Source organism: Pinus tabuliformis, chromosome 8, assembly GCF_031772625.1.
Source record: "Pinus tabuliformis cultivar Carrire ecotype Pingquan chromosome 8, CPIR1, whole genome shotgun sequence".
Lineage (NCBI taxonomy): Eukaryota > Viridiplantae > Streptophyta > Pinopsida > Pinales > Pinaceae > Pinus > Pinus tabuliformis.
The window spans coordinates 1,932,747,962-1,932,771,198 of NC_142294.1; positions in this window are offsets into that span (position 1 = coordinate 1,932,747,962).

Consider the following 23,237-nt stretch of genomic DNA (forward strand, 5'->3'; position numbering starts at 1 on the left):
ATTCCTTTTGTGATTCTTTAATAAGAGAACAAGAAAAACTCTTACATCTAGGCCTTCTTAATCTTGGAAACTCTTCTAAGAAAGCCTTAGCCGCTCAGCAGCAACCAAATTCAAAGAATCCTAAGAAGTCGTATCCTAAAAGGAATGGTCCTAAACCAAACAAGGGTCCTAAGCAATTCCAGTCTCAAAATGAAAAATCATTTCAACAAAATGATAAGGCAAATAAAAACAAAGGGAAGAAGACTGATAGACATTGCCACTTTTGCAATCGAGATGGCCACTTCGAATCCAAATGCTTTAAGAAGATGGAAGCCTTGGAAGCAGCAATGAAGAAGCATAACATCCATTTGGAGCACTCTTCAACTTCAACTTCATCTTCAGGAATAGCACTTTCTGCATGTGGTTGTCAAGTATCTCGGTCTGGCTATGCACTAAATGTATCTTCTTCTTCTCATTCTCATGAGTGGCTCATTGATTCTGGAGCTTCTTATCACATGGCCAAAAACAAAGCCATGTTTTCTACTTTAAATCATTGTAACACCAAAAATATATATGTTGGTGATGATAGATCTCTTAGTGTTGTAGGTACTAGGAACTGGAACTATTCATATAGACAGTGGTCAATTTAATGATGTATTATGTGTTCCAACCTTATCCTGCAACCTTCTATTGTATATCAGATAACTCATTCAGGGGAAGGTAAAATCGTTGAATTTTCACCTCACGACGTTGTAATTAAGGACCTAAGAGATCCTAGACAGATTTTAGCTACTGGCATTGCTGATGATTCTACAAGGTTGTATAAGTTTCACAACTTTGGGTCATCAAATCTTCCCTCGGTATTTGTTGCTCATAACGATGAAGTGAGCAAACTTTGGCATGAGCGATTTGGTCACTTAAACTATCGCTCCCTTCAGAATCTATTTAAATAAAATATGGTGACAGGTCTTCCAATGGTATCTTGCAGAGATGGTGTTTGTTCCGGATGTGTACTCGGAAAACATCATCGGGATAGTTTTGAAAAACATGCCTCTTGGCACGCTTTCGCCCCTTTACAGCTTGTGCATAGTGATTTATGTGGTCCACTTCCAGTTGTTTCATTCTTTGGCTACAAGTATTTCTTAACTTTCATTGATGATTTCTCCAGACGCACTTGGGTATACTTCTTAAAACTCAAGAGTGAAGTATTTAACATGTTTATGATAGATTTTTCGGCGAAAATCACATGAGAAACCATTTGTCGACGCGTTTCGAACCAACCAGTGTGGTTCATCGTCAGGACAAGTTGAAAAACAGATCCAGCTTAGCCTATTTAACATGTTCTTGGCCTTTAAGGCCTTTGTTGAAAAACAATCTGGACATCAAATTCTTAAGCTAAAATCTGATAATGGCGGAGAATATGTTAACAACAAATTCATCAACTTTTGCACTAAGAATGGAATTCAAATGCAACATACTGTTCCATATACTCCACAACAAAATGGTGTAGCTGAAAGGAAGAATCGCACCTTAAAGGAAATGGCTAATTGTATGCTTCAATCTAAAGGACTTAGTCTTAATTTTTGGGCAAAAGCAATTAACTATGCAAATTACATAATAAATCGCCCTCCTACTAAGGTTTTAAAGAATATCACTCCAGAAGAAGCATGGAGCTCAATTAAACCAGATGTAAGTCACTTTCGTGTTTTTGGAAGTGAAGCATGAGCCCATATTCCAGATGAGAAACATAAAGCTTTAGAACCTAAGAGTGAAAAATGTATTTTTGTTGGATATTCTAAAGATGTCAAAGGATATAGACTTATTCCACTTAAGTCCAAAAATTTTATCATTAGACGAGATGTAAAGTTTGCTGAAAATATATTGGCCTACGAGCCTAGTTCGACGAATGTGCCACCTCTCTCTATCTCTTTTACTTTTGAAAATATTTCTTCTTCAGATGATGAAAGCGAGGATGACAATCCTCCCCCACCTTCTCGGGATCCTCCTTCAGCTCCTCAGCTTCCAAAATGGGTCTGTGCTACTCGGGATGCAGCAGGTGATCTTGCCGGTGATCCTACAGATCAGCGACGTACACGTTCTCAGTTCGATAGAGCCTCTTCTTTACTTGCTCAAGCTTCAGCGAATTATGATCCTGACACCTTTGCAGAAGCTTCAGGCCATTCAGATTGGGATGCAGCTATGAATGAAGAATATCATTCATTATTGGCAAATGATACATGGGATCTTGTTCCTCTGCGAAAGGGATGAAAACTTGTTAGATGCAAATGGGTTTACAGAACCAAGTATGGACCAGATGGGAAATTTGATAAACATAAAGCTCGTCTTGTTGCTAAAGGTTTTTCACCAGTTGAAGGCATTGACTATACTGAAACCTTCTCCCTTGTTGCCAAAATGAACTCTATCTTCCTTGTTCTTTCGCTTGCTGCCTCTTTCAAATGGGAAGTCCATCAGATGGATGTTAAATCTGCCTTCTTGCATGGGGACTTGCATGAAGAAACCTATATGGAACAACCTACTGGCTTTATACAAACAGACTCCAGCCTTGTATGTCGGCTTAAGAAATCCCTTTATGGTCTCAAGCAAGCTCCTCGGGCTTGGTATGCCAAAATGGATGGCTTTCTTTTAGAATCTGGCTTTTCTAGGTGTCATTCTGACAATAATGTCGTGTCTACACCAAGAAAGTGGGCAAGTCTCTTATCATTCTTGTTCTTTATGTTGATGATCTTATCCTCACTGGTAGTGATCCCAACCTTATCAACCATGTGAAGTCCAACCTTAAAAAGAAGTTTGAAATGACAGACTTAGGACACTTGCATTATTTTCTTGGTCTTCAAGTCTTGCAATCCAAGGAAGGTATTTCCCTTTCCCAGTCCAAGTATGCATGTGATCTTCTACGCCATTTTCACATGGAAGACTGTAAGCCAACCCCTTCTCCCTTTCAGTCTGGAGCCAAACTTTCAATCACTTGTACTTCCCTTGAAGTTGATGCTACCTTATACCGTCAACTTGTAGGAAAACTTTTGTATCTAACCCATACTCATCCTGACCTTTCCTTTGCTATTGGCCTTATTGCTCGGTTTATGCAAAACCCACATGAAAGTCATTGGAAAGCAGCTAAAAGAATACTTCGTTATGTTCGAGGTACAGTCCAATTTGGGATTCATTACAGTGCAGAAGCATCTCCTCTATTGGTTGGTTTCACTGATTCTGATTGGGCTGGTGACCCTGATGATCGGAAGTCTACTGCAGGTTATGTGTTCACTCTTGGTTCAGGACCTATTACATGGGCTTGCAAGAAACAAAGTGCCATTTCTCTTTCTTTAGCAGAAGCAGAGTATCGTGGTGCCGTAGAAGCTAGTAAGGAAGCCCTGTGGCTTCGTCAGATCCTGTCAGAGTTTGGCTTTCAGCAGCAGCATCCGACTACACTTTGGTGTGATAATCAAAATGCCATTCAACTATGCAAAGATCCAGTCCAACATCAGCGCAGCAAATACATTGAACTGCACATGCACTTCATCAGAAAGCTCATTCACGACCATGTTCTTGAAGTGCAATATTGTTCAACAGATGATCAAGTTGCAGACATCTTTACAAAGGCTCTCACAGAGGCGAAGTTTACTAAACTTTGATTTATGGTTGGAGTTCAGGAAGTTGTCACTAAGGGGGATAGGCTCTAGTGCCTCCTTCCTTCTCCTATTGTGCATATTTGTACATCCTTCAATCCTATCCCAAGTTGTTCTTAAGGGGGGATGTTAGGATATTCTGACACAGAGGAAATAGTTAAGTATAACTTGGTCTAGTGTAAAGTTAGGTAAAGTGTGTTTCTTTACTATGTACTTTTTGTAATTTACAATCGGACGGTCATGATATGTAGTGATCCGACGGTTCATTCTCTCCTCGGTATTACCGACACTTGATCCGTGGCTTAACACCCAATTGGTCCATGATCTCTATTTAAAGAGCATGGAGGGTCATTTGTAGGGTAACCGTTCATGAGAGAAGCTTATGTACATTTTCATTCTTTTACTAATGAATAGCCTGAAGTGTTCGCGTTGACTCAGGCCGTGGACTGTTTCCCTCTTTGAAGGTCTTAACCACGTCAACAATATTGGTATATTGATATGTGATCTGTTTGTGAGCAGTGTCCTTTGGTGAATTGTCTGAGGAACTTACCCTATAAATTCCTACAAAAACCCTCAGATAGCTGCACCGGTTTTCCCGCATTGGGTTTTTCCGGGGACATTGGTCCAAAAACAACGGTGTCACTTGTGTGCTTGTTTTGTTTCCTTCAGTTGATGATCTGTAATGTGTTGAGCATGCACTTGTATTTATTTTCAGTATTTACATGGTAAATAACTTATTAATTAATAGAACAAGAAGGTAGGAATAAATCAGTTAAGTGCGTGGAGGGTTTCTAACTGTTAGACTTAGAAACTTCAACACATAGATGCCTAAAACCCCATGAAGAAGTGGAGCACTATCTAAGTTTGAGTGTCTATAACATTGAATATCATCATATGACCTCACTAGCGACCTCAAACTCTATGAAACTCTCACCCAAGTTACCATGTCATGTATCCGCGTCCAATAGTCAAAAACCCCTCCTACGTATTATGCCAAGTGTTGAAAATCCATCATAGAGTAGGGCGCTCTACAAAATCAAGTGTTTATTCCACCAAACATCATCATAAGACCAGGATAGACACATTAAATCTCAAAGCACCCTATCCAAGGAGTGTGATGCCATCAATCTTGCCAAAAGCTAGCATGAAACCCTAGGTTGCCCCAAAATGCACAAGAAATTAAGCACTCTACAAGATTTGTTGCCTATTACATCCAATATCATTGTAGAAACACAATAGACATCTCAAGAACTTGAATGCTCCATCACAAGACCACATCTTATCACATCATCACAAAAGCCTAGGGCACTCCAATGCATGGCAATGAGGTGAGTGCTTCCAACAATGTGCCAATGCCATGAAAGGAGATGAAAACCAAAAGAGTTGGATAGAGCAATTTGGAGGATGTATCTCATTGCAAATCATAATGGAAAGGTTTAAAGTTCCTTGACCTCTTGCGAACCAAGCTCCTCTTTAGGTGAAGGACTTTTTTGTTTTCCAAAGCATCTTCAAGGCTTTAGAGAGATGTAAAAGCTCCATGACAATGTTGAAAATGGTAGCAAGGGAAGGTCTTCTCTGGCTCGTGCCTTAGCCAGAAAGACCGAGTTTGTCTGTCCTTTGACCATGGACAAGTTCATGCAGTTGGAGAATTCATGCGTAGAGTTGGAGGACCAGTTATGAGGATCCTTCCTTTAGTTTGACTACAGATCGAGTAGCAGTTATAAATTTAGAATAGGACACGTGGAGTTTCAGTCCTTGATTGAAGGAAACCCGAGTTGTATCTCCAAGTTATGATTGGAGAGAGAAGAACCAGTTTGACTCAGTTAACTTGTTAACAATGAGTTCTAAATTTGTGACCTGCCAATTTTAGCATGGATTGAATCAATAAAAGGAGGGCAGAGGCACATGTATTGATCATTGTTTTGTGCACAAGGTTGTGAGACAAAGCAAGCCTCACGAGTTAGTAAGAGAGAGACCTCTTTGCTTGTGGTGTGCATGGGCTTGAGGAGCAAGAATGCACAGTTCATTGAGCTGATTTGCGCACCGATTTAAGAGCTGCATCCTATATAATAGGAGACCTGGTGCGCACAGAAACAGGGACCTGCGGCACCACAAAATAGGAGGTTTTGTGCACACAGATTTAGGCCCTAGTGTGCTAGGAAATAAGGCTTCTGGTGCGCAGTGATTAGGAGCTGGAATCAAGTGTTTTTCAGGGAGTTTAGGCTAGTACAGCAGAGAACAAGTTTGTTCTCAGATTGCCTTGTAAGAAATTCCATTACTTAAGTTTATCAATAAAATACTATAGCAAAGAAAGGGGTTTTCCTAGTTGGGTTTCCCAAGATAAATTATTGTGTAGATTTGTGTGACTGTGTTTTTATCTCTGTGATTATTCCGCTGCTTATAAGTGTTAAGAAATTCTGTGTCTTGATGAAAGTAATTTAGGTTTCAGTTTGCAGTTGCCTTAGTTTCAGATAATTCATCTAAGCAGTTAAGAATTTTGTGGAAAATTAACAGACAACAAATCAAATTAAAATCAACTCTTTCCTTTGACAAGCTCTACCTCAATGGATTCCAATCTTGCACAAGAAGGAATTCTACTACAAGACATCCCATAGTGTGATTGTCCAAGAAAATAAAGATAAGGAGAACAAAACAACCAAAGATCTTTAGAATTCTCCAAATAAGAATGGACTGACCAGTCAAAGCTCAAAAATAAGTCTTGCTTGGAGAACTTCGACAAGGTGATCTTTAACAAAATTAAATATCTAGCCCTGGGAAATCTGGGTTTTGAAATTAGCCACCCCCAAGACAGTCAGTGGTTGAGAAATTGGCATTGGAAGCGGGCCACATAATTTCAATTTTCAAGCACTAAATCCAGTAAAAATCTTAAAATTTGGCAACATTTCCTTGGGAAAATATAAAAGAACTAAGAAGCATAACAATAAGTGGCCACTGTCAATGTGGTTCTAAGAAGTCTACTTGTTTGCATAGTATCAACAAAATCTGAAAAATCACAATTGAGCGTAAAAAAATATTTTTCATCTTGTCCTTGATCTACCAAGGCCAAGCTCTTGGGTTGCATTTAACAGTTAAGGAAACTATGCATGAGCCCCTTAGCCTGCCCCATCTGTAGCGAGGAGTCTTTTACCCACCTATTCTGGTATTGTCAAAAGCCTAAGCACTGCAACAATGATTAGTATGATTCTCTATATCCAAAAAACTTACCATTGTTAGCTGAACAGAGGGTCTTCTAGGAGTATGAACACAGGTCCCACTCTAATTTCTGTTTTACTTAGCAGCTTCTATGTATTGAAATCTTGGTTTTTATGAAAAGACACAAATATTGTTGTTCATGAAATTTCATAAATAATATCTTTGACTAAATGCTTTACCACTGTCTCAAACTGTGCCATGTATATTTGGACTCAGGCTCAGGTGACTATGGATTATGAAACTGGTGCACCTATGCAATTTATTCAGTAATTGGTAACGTGCATTATCACAGGTACTTCCAGACGAGGGGATCTACTAAAACAGAGAAGGCCCAAGTCACAACCTGTCTCAACGCAGTGCTCAAGTCAAGCAACTCATATGAGCCCCATTTAACTGTTAACAAGAGGGATACATCACTAGGGCAGACACAGAGGCAGAGGCAGAGGCAGTCACCTCAGCAAGATAAGTGCCCTGCTGTAAACCTGGGCATTTCAGTCCCAAGTTGTCCTAAGCAAAAGATGGAGGTGGACAGATAGGACCTCCAATTCCCAAGGCATCTATCAAGGAACACTGGGAGTTTGACAGACAGAACCAGGATCCATCTGCTAGTGTTTGGGTTTCATTAACAGCTAGTCAAACCCCTGCCTTTAGCATCATATAGCAATATGCCCATGACCACAGAGCAATGAAGTTTTAACTCTGTTTATAATGTATTTTACTATTTTTGTGATTCTGTAAATGGTAATGGTCTTGGTGCCAATTTGCCCCAAACAGCTTAAGTGTGAACTAAGGCATTTTTGCGTTTAATATTAAGTAATTGTATGGCTGCCATAGTGGTGGCCCACCTTTAGCAACCCTTTTTTTGGTCATTAAGTTGTGATGTACTTATTGTAAATTTTGTGAATTAACAAAATCAATTTTAAATTTAGCAAAAAATGGTAGAATGTAGGTATTTTTGAGGTGTAGAGTCAAGGAACCACTATGTTCACATTGGAATGGTCAAGAAGGCTATCTTCTGGATTTTGAACACAATGGGGAAAGGGAAAAATGGGCAATGAACCTCTTAAAGCCCATCAGAAAAGGTTTCCAATAAATGCTGAAAAATATAGTCATAAGATCTGCATTCACCTTGTAATTTATTTTTAGTACATGTTTGGATTTTTACTACATGTTCCTATTACTTTGTTATAAAGTAACATTTTTCCAACAAATTCCAGGAAATGCAATATGAGCAATACCAACGTCTTGATATAGTTTCAATTGGATTCCATGTACCAAAATCCAATTCGAAGGAAAAAATAGCTTTTCTTTGACAAGTTTAAAACTAATGCAAGCTGAATTAAGCTTTAGTGGCATGTAAGCATAGTTGGATTGGAGGTGGAAATGGATTGCAGCGTTTTATTCACATTGGACTACTTGCATGATTTCAAAGCCATGGTCACTGACCCAAAAAGTGCTGAAAGATATAGGACACAAGTTCACCAAAACTGAAACGAAAAATGTTCCCACGAACACCAGATGTGAATGTAATTTCCTACAGTTATGGGGAAAAGGTCACCATATAAACACCGGCAGGATTCAGATCAGTTCCACAGGTCTATTTATTTTTAATTTTGAGCTGGCAAAGCTCTGGGCTGCAAAATAACTCCATGCTTACTAGGCAGTGAGCACCCAGATTCTCACCATGAGTTAAGAGTTCGTCACTGACTCGTTACAGACAACAATACACCGAGCCTAACACCATATTTGGGTATAATGATCGACAACCAGACTTGGCCTCCATCAGCTTCAGGATCTGGTAGCATTTTCATTCAAAACACTATTTCAAATACAGTTTCTAGTTAATTGGGTCCAAATCAAACCAATAACCAAAGCTACATTCCCAAAGCTAAATCTCAGACACGTAGAGGGCTAATGACTGATCCTATTTCCAATCCAGATTTACGGACATCTATCTTCAAAAAACCGCATTTAGGCGTTCATATATTAACATAACCAGATATGGATTACCATCCTGGGATGCTTACACCCACAAACAGAGCCACAGAAATAAAACCACATTTGGGCATCTATAGCTTAAAATAACCAGATATGGTTACTCATCCCGGAATACACATGCCCACATACAAACAGACAGAAATAAAACCACATTTGAGCGTTCATATCTTCACATAACCAGACATGGGTATTCATCCTGGGATATATGCGCCCATGTATAAACCCAAAGAAGTAAAGCAAAATTATTTACTTCAAAGAAAAGAAAAAAGGATAAAAATTCATATACCAATAACCGACAAGCAGCCGGGGAAAGGGAGATCCGCAAGGTTTTTCGTAGGAAAAAAAATAACAACAAGCACCCAAGATCCAAAAATCACCTTGCAGAACATATGCTGCTTACATTGGTGTAAAAAAGCACATCTGTATGTACCCAAGTGCTTACCTTGATTGATGACAGAACTGTTGTGACCAACCAAACTGTCTCCTGCGCTGTTCAGTATGGGAACTGGAGTGGATCTGTGCTCTGAAGTTTGAACTGATGTTTCTTCATGTGAAGTCTCTACTTCGTAGACTGCTGGGGAATGTGAGAAATATGATCTCACCACTGCAAAGGGGATGAGAGCTGCAAGGAACCAAATTAATAGATGCCGCCTCTGGAAAATGAATGCATTCCAATCCCCATGTTGATGTGAGCAATTTCCCTTACAATTGCCTGCACCATTGATATGGGTATTGTGATGAGAAGGCTTCATGGTCAGAGTATGAAATAAAATGAATGAACCGAGAGTTGCATCAGAGAGATGATGGATGGAAGAAAAAGGGCGATGAGAGCAAAGAACTGTTGAAAAATAATGAGAAATAGAAGGGAGTGACCAGGAGGAGAAAGAGTTTGGTGTATTGTCAGAAGAATTTTAATTATTTTTTTAACACGAGTACTCAATACATATTGCAGATCTGGGCTCCCAATCTGTGATTACCCAATCGTTCTTGCAGGTTAAGCGAAATGGACTTCTCACTGAGTGAGAGGTCAATTTTTCGTTCGACTTTGAGCTGGCAAAGAATAACGTCCACATGTTCATCGCGACCGAGAAGGTTTACAATAATTATAACATTTTTTATGCCGAAGTCCATTGTGTTAGGATAAATGTCTGAATCCTACCAGATCCGACATTAGACTGATGCTATCACATTTTTCACAGTATTTATGTGTTTATTATTAAAATATTAAATTAAAATATAAAAAAAATAATAATAATAATATATTTTTATGGTAATATGATAGGTCATTTAGCTCTAATGGTTAGTTTAGTTGGTCATGGCCCCATCGTTAAAGCACTTTTTTATTGAGAGGTCACTATTTCAATCTCTCGACACTTTTGGGGTTGGGCTCTATGGTTGAGCAAGTAGGGAGTGATAATTGATTCTTTTAAATAGATATCCTGATACAAATATTTTGTGGACGTAGCAGTGATTGATCTCCAGGAACCGTGAACCACATAAAAAAAAAAGGAATTTGGTCATTTAACAAGTAATCATATTATAGAAAATACAACTTTGACCAAGGCCAACTTTAATATTGAATGGAAAAATGATCTGCCACATCAAGATGTTATTATTAAGATCAATTGGTCTGAGTGGAATTTAGTCTCTACCAAGTCTCAGCTTCAAATCTCATGGGGAGGCGCTGAGGATAGAAGCCACTTTGGGGGAATTAAACTGCCCCAAGTGGTGTCCAAGTTTGACTAAGCCTTGCACAATCCTAGTGGTAACAACCCACTGTGGATTAATCATTCTTCTTCCATCCAATAAATGGGTTGGCCCTAGCCTAGGCTCAACCTAGTGACCAAAAATAAAACTAAAAATAAAATGATATGAACGGAAAGTGGCATCCACCCATAATATTTATCCACTCATGGAATCTACCTATGGTGTTGTAAGTAACATCCACCTATGGTATTCATCCACCAATGGAATTTACCCATGGTATTGTAAGTGGCATCCACCCATGGTATTCATTCACCCATGGTATTTAACAATGGCATTATAAGTGAGATCCACCCATGGTATTCAATCACCCATGGTATCTACCCACCCATGGAATTACCTGTGGGAATAATATAAGTAACAAGTCACATTTTGTTAAAGGATAGATTGTCCACCACAATGTAGTTTTTCAAGCTTATCCTCTATTTTAATAAAAAGTTTGTTGGTTGTTTTATTTATTATGTGTTCTCCTCTTTTCTTCTGGCATTTCATTTTTTTTAGATCTTGGGAGCCTCTCTCCAAGATCGGGGTCAATGATATTAGATTCAGGTTACAACTCCATGAAAATGAGGGTTTGAAGCATATTTTTGTTTGAAAGTTTTGCGACAATCTTCAACAAACTTCATGCAAGTGCTATGACCTCCACGTAGCATTTTAGAAGGTGCAAAATAGTTCATTTGAAAGTATTTTTTGTTAACTCAAATGGGTTTCTTATGGAATTTGATTTTGTTTCTTGGTTTGAGAGATATGAGCAATTAAAGTTACATATGTCTGGAACGTTACGCGGTTGCACGTCCCATGAGTTTCTAGAATCATTTTCTCACCCCACGAGTCATCAAAATTCAATTGTCTTATATCAATGGATAGATCTCTTCAATACCTCAGATGGATCTTTGATGGAATTTGATTTCATCACTTATACCAGAAAATATCAGCAAAGTTGTAGCAAGAAGTCTATAATGTGACAGAAGTCTTTACAACATCTCATTGGATAGAAGAATTTACAATACCCATGGCCACTTTTGTTACAAGTCTGCAACACATTTATAGTTCAGGTACATCTCTGGTGTGGCCTGATTTTGCACCCCACCCAGAATCCATGAGTTTTTATATCTAGAGCAGCATTCTTAGCAGGTTCCCTTTGGAGATGTGCCCTCCCACCTTGCTTTAGTAGGCACCTTTTTCGCATTCATCAATTTCAGCATAACAGCATACGACTTGGGTTCATTTGGAGATGTGCCCTCCCATCCCAGGCTATGTAGGCACATGCTACTTCATCAACAATCAGCATCACGGTTATGGGTCAACCGCACAAAATCCTTGTCATCAAAGCCTATTTACTAGGCCGCACATTGTTAGTATCACAGTTGGTCACAAGCATTATAGGGTATCTCTATCATTGGATCCTCATTTTTCATGGTTATAGGTCATCCACAAACCCACACTTCATTGAAGTCCATTTGCTCGACCACACACTGTCAGTATCCCAGTTGGTCACAAGCATTACAGTGTATTTATATCCTCAGATCTTTGTACATCATGGTTATGGGTTAACCACACAAAATCCTTGTCATCAAAGCCTATTTATTAGGCCGCATAATGTTATTATCAGAGTTGGTCACAAGCATTACAGGGTATCTCTATCATTGGATCTTCATTTTTCATGGTTACGGGTCATCCACAAACCCACACTTCATCGAAGTCCATTTGCTCGACCACACACTATCAGTATCCTCGTTGGTCACAAGCATTACAATGTATTTATATCCTCATATCTTTGTTCATCATGGTTATGGGTTAAGCACACAAAACCCTTCTCTTCAGTGGCTCTTCATATTCAACAAAGGCTTCTCAGGAGGGAACTTCACACAATGGGGACCATTGCTTCTTAAGGAGGAAGGAATGATCTGAATGGAAAGTGGCATCCACCCATGGTATTCATCGATCCATGATATTTATCCACTCATGGAATCTACCCATGGTATTTATCCACCCATGGTATTGTAAGTGGCATCCACCCATGGTATTTACCTATGGTATTCTAAATGAGATCCATCCATGGTATTCAATCATCCATGGTATCTATCTACCCATGGAATTTACCTGTGGTATTTTTTTTTTTTTACAATGTCGGCTACTCATATATTAAAAAAACTTTCTGAAAGTAGAGCTGTTACATGATGGGGAAGAGCATGAGAGCAGAGGCACAAAATCGGGTACGCAGACCCGCATTCCTCGTAGCTTCTCTTGATTGAAAGCAGAACTGAAAATAAACGACTATACTGCCTTACATAGGATCCTCCTAACCAAATACATAATTTACCTGTGGTATTATAACTAAAAAAAACTATAAGTAACAAGTCACATTTTGTTAAAGGATAGATTATCCACCACAATGTAGCTTTTACAGTTTATTCTCTATTTTAATAAAAAGTTTATTGGTAGTTTTATTTATTGTGTGTTCTCTTCTTTTCTTTTGGCATTTCAATTTTTTTAGATCTTGGGGGCCTCCCCCAAGATCGAGATCATAAAAAATAAAAAAGATTGTGTGAGACTCAGTTGAGTCTAAACACTTATTGGAATAGCTTATTTCTCTCATTCTCACTCTCAACCCCTCATGAAATTTGAACTGAGACCTAATGGGGATTAAACCCTACATAAACCAAGGCTTAAACCCCATGGGTTAGTTAATTTTATGGGGTGGGGTGTGTGTGTATGTGTATTTGGTTTAGCTTAGGTGGTTAGGAGAAATATTGTCATCGTTCTTACTTGGGTTGAATTCCCGCAAAAGACATGTTGAGCAAATATCGAGTATTTATTAAGATGGATTTGAACCTTGTCCTCCAAGCATTCCATTGAGGATTGAATCATGTATACACCTCATATAGATTATAAAGATATTTCTCATGGAAAAAAAGTATGTCACTTGGATGTAGCTAGGCTAGGTGGAACTAATGTTGTTATTCTCTTCACCCACATTCAATTTTGCAAGTGACATGTTGACCTCATAATGAGTATACTATTGAGTGACTTTGAGCCTTGTTGCCTTAGAGTTCCTCAAGGATTGAAAGAACAGTTAACAATTTTTTGTCATTTAAACCAAAAATATATAAATTATTTATCATGTTATTTATGTAATCAAATAACTTGAAATGAAATTTCAAAGTTCCATTTTATTTGGGAGAAATGTTGTTATCCTCCCCACTCAAGTTCAATTCTACATATAAACATGTTAATATCATAATGAGAATACCCTTGTTATGGCTTTGAGCCTAGTTGCCTTAATGTCCCTCCAAGATTGAAATAACAATTAACAATTTTGGTATTTAAACCAAAAACATAAGTTAATTATTTACCAACCTAGATCCATCTTAACTTTGGACCTACCAAGTGTCGAGAGGGATCAAATCTCTTTTCACTCTAAAAGAGGTTTGCATCTCAAGAGGTTTGATCTCTCTCGGTGCTTGGTAGATTCAGAGGCAAGATGGATCTAGGTTGGTTTAATTTCCCCTTTTATATTCTACATGAATACCATGGGTCATTTTTATTTTTGTTAATATTCTATTTTTATAGGGTTATTTTATTTTGATTTTCCCTGATGTAAAAGGTTTACATTACATTAATATTTTTATTTTATTTATTTATTTTTAATTTTTATGTAATTTGATGTAGTCAAAATGTTAAATATTGTGTTACAACATCTCTACCATACTGGGTTGAAAAGCGCCTCTTAGCGCAATCATGTTATTTATGTGATCAAATACTGAGATGAAATTTCCAAGTTCCATTTGATTTTTGTGGGTACAAGTTATGAAATTCAATTTAATTACAAATGTTTTCAAATGTAGATTTAATTTATTTGTAGATCATGGATTCTCGAAAGTGTTTTTCATCCTCTACTCTTTATTGTATTCATCCCACATATTATACATCTTCCTTCGAGTGAAAGTGTTTTAGGTCTTGTCTAATGGTGTGTTTAATTATGGAAAACGTGAAATTATGTTACATCTACAATATTTATTTTCTTTCTTGTGCTAGGAATAATGGATAAATAGTTTTGATCTTCTAATTTAGGGTTAACACTTTATTTATTATATACCAAGGCTCTTCTGGATGAATCACATAAATATTTTAGGGTTGATACTTTTGACCCACTTACTGTGGTTCATCATCGGGGCACTTTATTTATTAATTGAACTTTCTCTTATTCTTAATCTACCTATCACTAATCCACATTTTCTTTTTAAACTTATACATTATAATGCTTTCAACAATATCGATTTCTTGGAGGATGTCCTCCACTATTCCCCGATGGTTAACCAAGACACTACGTCATCAATCCAACCTCTTTTGAGCCTTCAATTACTAGTATTGATGTTTGAAGCAATGGTAGGAAGTCTCTCAATTTTCAAACTAATTAGCTTATGTTTATACATCAAATACCTAATCAAAGTCTCACTATAAATGGAAGCAAGTCTATCTCCTAATAAGAAAACAAAATAATGTATAATGCACATAATTTTAAGTTCATTTATTACTAATCATTTCTAGATCAACCCTAAGGTTTAACTCAATCACTTAGGTGCCATCATTACCAAGATATTATGAGTAAATCCTACAAGTCCCTAGTTTAATTCCCCCAGGTTATGTGCAAGAAGCATGCACCAACACTTTCAAATCAACCCTAATGTTTGGCACAATCACTTAGTGTCATCATTGCAAAGATATTATCAATAATCCAACATATTGTGCAAGTCATTGGTTCATTTCCCTTAGAGTTGGGCACACTCACTCTACATCACCCACTTTACACTAGATACCATTCTCAAAATAAGAAAAAGTGGTTGAGACCTTCCTAGAAATTATTTCTAAATAAAAAAATGATTTTGGATTTACTTAATTTTCCTTCAAACTTTTTTAAAAATATTAAAATCTAAAATGTTATAGTCATGCAATATGACTAAATTAAACATATTATTAAAAAATACCTTTTTTATTTCTCAAATCCAAAATTTTCACCATTCTCACTTTACGATTTATTAAGACCAAAATATATTTTCCGACCTCCATAAATTCTCTTGTCCTTACCATCCTACCAATTTAAACTTAAAATAAAAATGGAATCCAACTTTTTTATATAAAAATACAAATCTTTTAAATTTATTTTATTATAAATAAAATTAATTTAAATTTAAAATAAAAATGAAATCCAATTTTTTTTTTTTTTTTTTTTCAAAAGGTGGAAAAATCTATCAAACTCAGTTTGTCAAACCAACAGTGAGGACAGCCATCTCTGGCTGCTATCCGCGAATGTCAGTTGACACAACACTGTTATCAAGGAAAACCACGCCACCTGAAATAACCCGCTGGTGGTCCGTAAGGGAGCAGACTTTCACTCCTGCCAAATGCCTCTGGGTCTTGGGCTTTCCTTACGTCCGAGGAAGACGAGCTCTTAGCCAAGCAGAAGCAGTTTTAGGGCATACTCCAGGCCCATAAATCCAACTTTTTTATATTAAAAAACAAATCTTTTAAATTTATTTGATTATAAATAAAATTAAAATATAAAAATAGTTTATTTTAATAATATTATTTTTATTTTATATATTTTTTCCCACAAAAAAAAATTGTATATATATTTGAACTTAAAATATATACATAACTTTTTTACTTGTTATTCATGCTATCATGTTAAAAATTTACCTATGAAAACTTAAAACCAATTATATTATTAAATATTATATGCTTTTTATAAGTGAAAAGATGGGTAGATGGAGATCTTTCATAAGCTAGCGCAAGCGCCAACGTCATAAATCTCATCTTAATTTACTTAAAGAGGTTTCTTAAACTAAGAATTTCAGCGAAATCTTGACCAATCCATTAAAAAAAATAAAGCACCTTTAAATTAAGAAATTCTTAATATTGCAGCAAAAATAATTTAAATTCTTTAGGTTTAATTTAAACCCAGGAAAAAAAAAAAAAAGAGAATAAGTCGTGCATTTAAAGGTTAAATTTGCGTTGATGGGCTCACGATTTGACTAGGGAAGAGATAGAATCCATAATTTTAGTTGGTTTAGTAAAACATTAATTTATTAGGATAAAGTTACAAGTGTAGATATTATTTTGTTATGATAAAGTTAGATATGATTATTATTTTGTTATGATAAAGTTAGATATGATTTTTACAATATATTTGTTGGATATTGGATATATGTGTTGTGTGACATGCGTTTAATTGTTTTTCATAGATTCGTTAATTTTCGCGATGTGTTTGTTTATTAGTACTTATTGATTTTGGTGTAATGGTAATTGTGATTCCAATAAGTGATATCAAAGTCAAAGGTTTCGAGTTTGAATCACACCCGACTCACGATGTGTTTGTTTATTAGTACTTGTTGATTTTGGTGTAATGGTAATTGTGATTCCAACAAGTGATATCAAAGTCAAAGATCTCGAGTTTGAATCACACCCAACTCGCGCTGGGGGAGATTGTTAAACATTGGATAAATCATCACTCCTCGTGTGTTTCGCAATATGTGTTTAACCACCTCTTGTTGATCCATTAACTCTGGCGATGCATTCATTTACTAACACCCATGTGTTTAACTACCTCTTGTGGATATGTGTTTGACCACCTCTTGTTGATCCGTTAACTCTGGCGATGCATTCATTTACTAACACCCATGTGTTTAACTACCTCTTGTGGATATGTGTTTAACCACCTCTTGTGGATGCTTAACCACCTCTTGTTGATTCGTTAACTCTGGTGATGCATTCATTTACTAACACCCATGTGTTTAACCACCTCTTGTGGATATGTGCTTAACCACCTCCATTAACTCTGGCGATGCATTCATTTACTAACACCCATGTGTTTAACTACCTCTTGTGGATATGTGTTTAACCACCTCTTGTTGATTCGTTAACTCTGGCGATGCATTCATTTACTAACACCCATGTGTTTAACCACCTCTTGTGGATCTGTTAACTTTGGCAATGCATTCATTTACTAACACCCATGTGTTTAACCACCTCTTGTGGATATGTGTTTAACCACCTCTTGTGGATCTGTTAACTTTGACGATGCATTCATTTACTAACACCTGCGAGTGATGCATTCATCTACTAACACCTGCAAGCTGAGCGATGCATCATTTACTAACACCCATGTATTTAACCACCTCTTGTGGATCCATTAACTTTGGCGATGCATTCATTTACTAACATATGCGAGCGATGCATTAATTTACTAACACCTGCAAGCCGAGCAATGCATTCATTTACTAACACCTGCGAGTTTTAGTGTAACGACAATTGTATTTTTAACCGTATTTTTAAATTTTAAATTTTTTAATTATAAATAATTAATAATTTATTTAAATTAAAAAATATTAATATATTTTTAAATTATAATCTTAGTAAATTAATTTATTTTAGAACTTATCCTAACTCTATATGGCTAATTATCAATTCTAACCATTAAAAAATTAGCCAATCTACTCCAAGGTATAAGGCATAGGAACAATATTTATTCCCGCATATCTAATGTTTTAACCTAAAACAATTAAAAAAAAAATGTAATTCTAAAATAACTTCAACGTGTCAAATCTTTTGGGTTTGAACTATCAAATAATTTACATGATGTCACTATTTTCCATTAAAATTGTAAAAATGGTATAATGTACCTCTCAAAGTTTAGGTGCATTAGTACTAAATTATTAGCAGGTGGGATGGATGTGATGTCATTGTCACTTTTGCGGCTTTCAATGGGAAATGTCCTTATCATGTATGGTTAAGAAGGTTCAGTGGTGTTTGATTGTGATAATTAAAATGTTTTGTTTTAAGTTAAGTTGTGTTTTATATTAATAATTAAAATGTTGTTTGATATTGATAATTAAAATGTCTTGTTTTAGAATATTTATCATATCTGAGTTTTAAAATATTTTAAAATTTAATTATAGTTAATATTATAAATTTTCCATTTTTAATTATTTATGTTGAAATTTATTGAAGTATTATGGTTGTAGTTTTAAGGAATTTTTTGTCAAATTTTATTGTAAATGTTTTTTAAGTTCCTATTCATTTTAAGTGATGTATCCAATAATGGGTTAAATTTGAAATAATTGTTTTTACCAAAAAAATAAATGTAAATTTGTAATGTTAAAAAAAAATAACTATATTATATATTTTTTTGAATTGTGATTAGTTAAGGGAGTTTGGGTCTTATTTCATAATGATATTTACTCTAAATCTTTGACTCTACCTCGACCATTGTACATGACAATTGGGTCAAGTATTTTCAATGTTTTAATTCTATTATAGTTTTTATTTTATTGTTTACGGTGCACAATGATGAGTACTCTCTAGCTCATTAGTTCAATTCTTGAATTTTGAAATGTATGAACTAATTATTGTATTTGAACAATAGCTATTTTGTAGATATTCTTACTTATTTTAAGTATCCTTAAATTAGAGTAAGAAACAAATAAGACATGCATGAATGAATGAATAAAGTGTTTTTAGTAGCCATAACAAACTGTAAATTACCTGAGACTTAGTACTTGAACGTTGAAACCAAAATTCTAGAACCATACTTCCAAACAAAAAAATGTTTCTACCAAAAGTGGTAAAAAAATATTGATATCAAACGTTGAAACCAAAATTCTAGAACCATACTTCCAAACCAAAAAATGTTTCTACCAAAAGTAGTAAAAAAATATTGTTATCTTGCATTGGAAATTGCTAACTAAAACTGCTAACATATATATATATATATATATATATATCTTCTCATCGAATTCTATTTTTACACAATATTACATTTGTTCGAATACATATGAATATGCTCAAGATAAGCATCACAAATATATATTTGAATATACTAATTATGAACAAAAAAATATATGTTCTACACAAGTGAAACGAACACTCAAGTAGAGATTTTTATCAAACACAATATACGAACTATGTAATATCCCCTCCCCTTAATAATAAATAATAAAAATAATAAATAATACAAAAATAATAATTAATAATATAAAGAATAAATAATAAATAAATAAATCACTTAATAATAAATAATAAATAATAAATAATAAATGTTAAATAATAAATGATATTAAAAATAAAAATAGTAATAACTATACTAAAGTTCTAAATAATAGAAATAAAACAAGAAAACTATTAAAAAGAAGAAAATAAAACAAGAAAGCTAAAAATCAAAAGAAAGTTGCATGTAGACACATGGAGTGTGTGCATGTGGTTCCCCTTCCAATGTTTGTTCTATTTAAAAGATGCCTTCCAATGTTTGTTCTATTTAAAAGATGGAATGCAGGAAGATGAGAAGCATTCCTGCATTCCATCTTTTAAATAGAACAAACATTGGAAGGCATCTTTTAAATAGAACAAACATTGGAAGGGGAACCACATGCACACACTCCATGTGTCTACATGCAACTTTCTTTTGATTTTTAACTTTTTTGTTTTATTTCTTTACTTTTCTTTTGATTTTTAGCTTTCTTGTTTTATTTTCTTCTTTTTAATAGTTTTCTTGTTTTATTTCTATTTATTCTTATTTAGAACTTTAGTATAGTTATTACTATTTTTATTTTTAATATCATTTATTATTTAATATTTATTATTTTTATTATTTATTATTTATTATTATTTATTATTTATTATTATTTATTATTATTTATTCTTTATATTATTAATTATTATTATTATTATTATTTTTTTTTATTATTTATTATTAAGGGGAGGGGATATTATTTATTAAGTTGAATTATTTATTATTTATTATTTTATTTACTTTATGTTGTCAACACCCTCTCCTGAACTAGTATAACCAGCAGGCATCGAAAGTCCCCAACACCCCGGGAAATCTCAAGGAATCTCTGTCCTTTTTCCCACTTTCGGCACCAGGCATAAGCCTGACCCAATCTGTATCCTAGTCCAAGGCTGGCCCCAAGGCTCACGCCTGACTCAGACCTCATCTGCCCCAAAGCAGGCACTGCATTCCATCTTTCCGAGATTTTGTCTTTCATTCTCTTGGGAGAATGGTGTTCTAAGACATAGGAGTCACTGGCAGTAGTACGTTGATTGAGGGCTCGGGGGTGGCCAGTTGTAGCAAATCTTTGCACAATTGAGCCTACGGTTGGGTGGAGAGTCGTCCCCAAAACCTTGTTGCGGTAAGCCTACTTCTACTACAGGTAAGCACTATTCATAGTTGAATTTAGTTTTATTAATTACATGTTTATTGGGCTAGGTAAGTGCCACTCTCATTTAAATTTAATGTTAAATTAGATATTTATTTTTGGACTGTTACAAACTAATCAATTAAGAAAATATTGACATTGTAATGTTTCATGTAATAAAAACACAATTACCTTATTAGTTTTAGGTGATATAATTTTTAACAAAATTATGATATATATTTTTTTAATAATGTGTTTTTGAATGCATAATAATTTAAAGATATTTCAATTAATTTTTATTTGATTTTAGGCAAAATTCACTAGTGACAATTTGACCATGACTTACATAACTAGATTCCAATGTATTGTAAAAATATAAAAAAAAATTACATTTGCATTAATTATCTTATGACATTTCAAAATGAATAAAGTATTTGGCAAAATTGATATTAAAAATGTCATTTAAACAATATAAAATTATAATTTAACTAACCATTATATCAAAGACTTTGAAAATAAATATGATTGAAATCTTTCTCGGTGAAAAATGGGTATTTCAAGGTGTATTTCAAGAACCAATAGATTAAAAGTTATGTAATCTAAGTACTGTAAAATAATAATTTAGCTAACTATTACATTTTTTAATAATTTCTATATTTCTCAAAATGAAATGTATTATTTATTATTTGATAATTTATTTTTTATATGATGTAATTTGTTATTTTATATGATGTAATATGTTATTTGATAGTATATATGACAATTTTATAATTGTATCATTCTAGAAATTGAAATTTAATATAAATTTTAAAATGCAAAATTGATTCAAAAATTCAAAATAATTAAATACAACAAAAACTAAAAATATAAGGCATATTAATATTTTCAATTAAAAAAAATAATTTCCAAAATATTTAATCACTGAAAAAAACATATTTGATTTGTTAAATATTTTATATTTTGAATATGTTATAACAACATTTTTTTTTTCTGAGTAAATGCTAAATCTATTAAGAAGAAAAAAGATTATTTACAATGAGGTCGAGACCTCAGAGGGGGCATAGACCGGCCCTCTGCCACAGAAACTGGAAAATGCTACCAAACTTGAAGGTTAGACAGTAACCCACTGGAGAATAATTATGCTTGGACTGTAACCTTTGCTACTTAAAGCCTGAGAGTTGCTGCTAGTGAACAGATTGACCTTGCAACTTGGCTACAAAACAAACCAGAACTAGCCCAATACATAGAAAGCACTGCAGAATTGACAAAAGATGACTAGTCTTAATACTGAGCAAAAGCTTGAGATCAGACTCGAAAACAGAGTTACAAAAAGACTTAGACAGAGGACCAGAGAAACAGGAAACTTAAAACTTGGAGACAGAGGAACCATTCTTCGAGGAGGAGGCCGCCTTACACATCCTGTGTCGGAGAGTCAGTATCATTCTTTGCCGGTCTGCTGGACGAGGCTATCCAGGTTACGAGCCCGTCATTTTCAATTCCATCAGTTCCGCCTTCTGTGGGGGTAACTAAATGTAGAACGTCGTAGTCTTGATGAACAGGTTCGCATTCCAGAACGTCGAGCTGATTTGAATCTTTTTGCTGCATGGAGGCCTCAGGGACCGGGGAGTCTTCCTGCATGTTATCCGAAGTGAACATCGCCCTCTCCATCCCTCCCTGGGGGGTACTATCTTCCTGAGTCTGCGAGGAGGAGGAAATGGCCGGGTCGCTGGGGTGATCCTCCTCTTCTGCGAGGATGATGGTGATGCTGGCGGTCAAGACCGGCCTATTAAGCCTGCTGTGAAAAGTGAACCTGGACGATTGAAATGAATTATTCGGGAGATGGCGAGCTTGGCTGGAAGGAGGTGAGGATGGAGAAGCAGAGGTAATAGGAATGACGTTCTGGGGCGTGGAATGAGAAGCTCTGCCTCTAGAAGCAGAGGAGCCTCCTCTGCGAGAAATTCCTCTGCGGCGAGGCATCTTCAGAGTTAACTAGCGACTCGGACAGTGGAAAAGGCAGACTTGCAGGGAGAGGGGTGGCGAGCAAAGGCAACCAACAGAGAGAGGAGTGCGGGCGCTCTCCCAATCAAACTCGGCGAGGCGAGGAGGCGGAGGGTGCAAAGGGAGGGGGTGAAGCTTATCAGTAGTAGAGCTAGTTGTCCTCATCCTGTCCAGGTTTAAAGGCCTACGTCTAGATGCTCGTACCCAGCGCTCATTAATGGCGTACCAGGCGAACCTCATTCCAACCCCTGACTGATATATTTCACTTGCCATGAAATCTGTCTGCGTGAATGCCGGACGAGTGGGAGGCCAAGTGCCTTAATGGCCCTCTTAACTTAAGCAGATATCGAGTTGTCACCCGCATCCGGGTGAATATGTTATAACAACATTAAATAGGAATATAAAAAGAGTTTTGAAGTAAAATCTTTATCTACTGTGCAAAATCGTT